The 4,597-nt window shown below is 42.8% G+C and overlaps 1 non-coding gene across 1 annotated transcript; it reads right to left on the bottom strand.

Moving 5' to 3' along the window:
* Positions 1 to 291: 291 nt before the first annotated feature.
* LOC148552740 (small nucleolar RNA R71) lies at positions 292 to 398 on the bottom strand. Its single transcript, XR_015893568.1, has one exon. It is a non-coding gene; the product is annotated as a small nucleolar RNA R71 (small nucleolar RNA).
* Between the last annotated feature and the right edge of the window lie 4,199 nt (positions 399 to 4,597).

Below are 4,597 nucleotides of genomic sequence, written 5' to 3'. Positions count from 1 at the left end.
AATAACTTTGAACTAAAGCCACAGCTCATCACCCTTGTTCAGAACAACTGTTCATTCGGAGGAAGTGTCCAAAAAGACCCCAATCAACATCTAACCACCTTCCTGAGGATATGTGATACTATGAAGTCTAATGGTGTTCATCCTGACACCTATAAATTGCTTTTGTTCCCCTTTTCACTTAAGGACAAAGCATCTAAATGGATGGAATCTTTTCCGAAGGAGAGTTTAACAACCTGGGAAGATGTGGTGAACAAATTCTTGGCGAGATTCTATCCTCCTCAAAGAATCAACAGGTTGAGAGCTGAGGTACAAACCTTCAGGCAACAAGATGGTGAAACTCTCTATGAAGCATGGGAGAGGTTTAAGGACTTGACAAGGAGGTGCCCGCCAGATATGTTCAATGAATGGGTGCAGTTACGCATTTTCTATGAAGTTCTTTCTTACGAATCAAAGAAGGTAGTAGACCACTCATCCGGGGGATCTCTGAACAAGAAGAAGACCATTGAAGAAGCCATAGATGTCATTGAGACTGTAGCTGAGAATGACTACTTCTATGCTTCTGAAAGAGGCAACACTAGAGGAGTGATGGAGCTAAGCAACATGGATGCACTGCTGGCTCAAAACAAGATGATCACCAAGCAGCTGGCTGACCTTACCAAGAAAATAGAAAGGAACCAAGTAGCAGCAATCACCACCTCATCAACAGCTCAAGAAGGAGTGAATACAGAGGCAGAGGGTGATCAGGAACAAGTCAACTACATTGGGAACTCGCCTAGGCAGACCCATGATCCATACTCCAAAACTTATAATCCTGGTTGGAGGAACCACCCAAACTTTGGGTGGGGAAATTAACAAGATCAGAGACGTCACAACCCCAACAATAATGCAGTTCACCAACATTCCACACAGAGATCATATCAGCACCCACCTAATAACACCTCTCAACATCCATATCAAAAGCAAAATGGCCCTTCTCATCCCTCCAATCTCAACTCACCATCATCCGAATATAGACTCTCAAGGATTGAAACTCTACTTGAACGTATATGCAAAGAAGTTCAAGACAGTAAAATGTTTCGAGAGGAAGTGCGGTCCAATATGCAAAATCAAGATGCTGCCATCAAGAAATATGAGACACAAATTGGCTACCTATTTAAGCAAGTTCCCAGCCATAACCTGTGCAGCAACGCTGAGTCAAACCCAAGGGAGGAATGTCAGGCTATCACCCTCAGAAGTGGGAAGAAATTGAAGGAAACTTCCAAGAAACCACAAGAAAAGAATTCAAATAAAGGGGAAGAGGAACGAGATGAAGTCCAAGTTCCCACTCCCAATTCACAGCAAAAAGGAGAAATGGTGAAGCCAGACGTTCCAAGAGCTCCATTCCCTCAGCAATTAAAAAAGAAGGGGGATGACAACCAATTCTCAAGATTTTTGGAAATCTTCAAGAAACTACAGATTAACATACCCTTTGCTGAAGCAATAGAGCAAATGCCGCTCTATGCCAAGTTCTTAAAGGAATTAATGACCAAGAAGAGAAGCTGGAAGAGCAACGAAACTATAATACTAACAGAAGAATGTAGTACCATCATTCAGCACAAACTACCCCAGAAATTGAAGGATCCTGGAAGCTTCCAAATTCCTTGTATAATAGGGGAAATCACAGTGGAAAAGGCCCTATATGATTTAGGAGCCAGCATAAATCTGATGTCTGTAACTATGATGAGAAAAATGAGGATTGAGGAGGCCAAGCCAACAAAAATGGCCCTACAACTGGCAGACCGATCATTCAAGTTTCCTCACGGCATAGTAGAAGACTTGCTGGTGAAGGTAGAAGATTTTATCTTCCCAGCAGACTTTGTAGTGTTGGACATGAAGGAGGAAGCCAAGGCCTCCATCATCCTGGGAAGACCATTCTTGGCCACTGCTGGAGCTATCATTGATGTCCAAAAAGGTGAACTTACCCTGAGATTACACAATGAGAAGATGACATTCAATGTGTTCAAAGCCATGAGCTACCCACAAGAACCATTGGGAGAATGTATGAGGTTGGATTCACTGGAAGATATAGTACAAGAGATTTTTGAAGAAGAAGGACTTGAGAGGTTAATAGAAGAGGAATCAGCATCAAGCAAAGAGGCTGCAACAGCGGAGGTTCATGTTCAGGGCACACCAGAAGAGGAGAAGGAAAGAAAAGAAGCACCCAAACTTGAACTCAAAGCATTGCTGCCCACTCTCAAATATGCATATTTAGGAGAGAATGAAAGTTACCCAGTGATCATAAACTCAGCCCTCAGCCAAGAACAAGAAAATGAACTACTCCAAGTATTATAAAAGCATAAGGATGCCATTGGATGGACGCTCGCTGACTTGAAGGGAATCAGTTCGGCCATATGCATGCATAAGATACTGCTGGAAGATGATGCCAAACCATCCATCCAACCCCAAAGGAGGCTAAATCCAATCATGAAGGAAGTAGTACAGAAGGAAGTCATGAAGCTGTGGCAAGGAGGGGTAATCTACCCAATTTCGGATAGTCCATGGGTCAGCCCGGTCCAAGTGGTCCACAAGAAAGGAGTGGAGAACAAGGTAGCCGATCACCTATCCAGAATCCCTCAAGACAAAGGTGGAACACATGATGCCAGTGTGAATGAGTGCTTCCCAGATGAGCAGCTAATGACGGTTCATAAAGCACCCTGGTTTGCAGAAATTGCCAATTTCAAGGCAACTAGGCTTTACCTCCAGAGATCAACAAACATAAAAAAAGAAAACTCATCAATGACGCAAAATATTTTGTCTGGAATGAGCCATATCTCTTCAAGAAGTGTTCAGATGGAATCTTAAGAAGATGTGTCTCAAAAGAAGAAGGACGAGAGGTCATGTGGAACAGCCACGGCTCGTGCTATGGAGGCCATTTTGGAGGGGAAAGAACTGCAGCCAAGGTGTTACAAAGTGGATTCTTTTGGCCCACCCTTTTCAAGGATGCCAAAAAGAACTAGCAAAGAACTGCAATGAATGCCAAAGAGCTGGAAACCTACCCAAAAGAAATGAGATGCCACAGAATTTCATCTTAGAACTAGAGCTGTTTGAAGTGTGGGGAATCGATTTCATGGGACCATTCCCAACCTCATATTCAAACAAGTATATCTTGGTAGCAGTGGATTACGTTTCCAAGTGGGTAGAGGCTATTACAACCCAAACAAATGATAACAAGGTGGTCATGAACTTCCTCAGAAAGAATATCTTTAGTCGGTTCGGAGTCCTCCAAGCACTCATCAGTAATGGAGGAAGCCATTTTTGTAACAGACCACTAGAAGCTCTCCTCTTATGATACGGGGTGAAACACAAGGTTGCCACGCCCTACCATCCCCAAACAAGCGGGTAAACCGAGATATTTAACAGAAAATTAAAAAGGATTCTGGAGAAGACTGTAGGAGCATCAAGAAAGGACTGGTCGAAGAAGCTAGATGATGCTCTTTGGGCATACAGAACGGCATTCAAAACACCAATCGGGATGTCCCCATACCAACTGGTGTATGGAAAGGCCTGTCATTTACCATTGGAGATGGAACACAAAGCCCTCTGGGCTCTCAAGCTACTAAATTTTGATAGCATTGCTGCTGGTGAAAAGAGGGTCTTGCAGCTGCAGGAAATGGAGGAGTTTAGATCTCAAGCCTATGAAAATGCCAAGATCTATAAAGAAAAGGCGAAGAGAAGACATGACCTCAATCTGACACCCAGGAGCTTCGAAAAAGGACAGCAAGTGCTCCTCTACAACTCCAAATTGAGACTTTTCCCTGGGAAACTCAAATCAAGGTGGTCAAGACCCTTTCTTGTCACAAAGGTCTCGCCATATGGACACATAGAAATCATGGAGGAAAGTTCAAAGAGGACTTTCACTGTGAACGGACAAAGGCTCAAGCACTACATGGGCAACATGGATGAAAGCCCCAAAATGAAATATCATCTCAACTGATGGAGAAATCGTCGAGCTAGCGATGCTAAAAGAGCGCTTTATTGGGAGGCAACCCAACCTAAGGTAGTTTCCTTTTCCTGATCATCTCAATAAAAGTTACAAATAGTTTTTCCTGTATTGTGAGGAGCTAAGTTTGGTGTTGCACACCAAAACAATCCAAGAGTGAATGTGTAATTCTAAGTTTGGTGTTCCACCAAAGACTTCAGTTAGAATCACATTACACCTCCTCAAATGGCAAGTTGCTAGCCCCAACCAATCAGGGAAACCACTTAACAATAGTTCAGTTTCTAGTTCATAGTCATTTTATTAATGAAAGCACATGAGGTTCTCTGCATGTATTCAATCTGTTGCATTAGGCAAGGAACTAAGTTTGGTGTTCACACACCAGATTAAGTTTAGAAATTCACAAGCATATATGCATGCTAACTATTTCTCAAGTGCTTTGGGAACAAGCAACTTCCAATAACTTTGCAGGAATTCAATCAATCTTTTGGAAAAAGAGTGCACCATCATCCAAGGAGGCAAAGAAGGATGCAAAAGCTATGGATGATGACAACAAAGGGATAGCTAGAAGGCACCACCAAAAGGTTGTATTGTTACTTGATTCCATATGCTTGGAAATGC

The sequence above is a fragment of the Arachis ipaensis genome, chromosome B7 (genome assembly GCF_059453495.1).
Source record: "Arachis ipaensis isolate K30076 ecotype BB chromosome B7, ASM5945349v1, whole genome shotgun sequence".
In the NCBI taxonomy this organism is placed as follows: Eukaryota; Viridiplantae; Streptophyta; class Magnoliopsida; order Fabales; family Fabaceae; genus Arachis; species Arachis ipaensis.
This window is presented reverse-complemented; position numbering and strand designations above follow the sequence as displayed.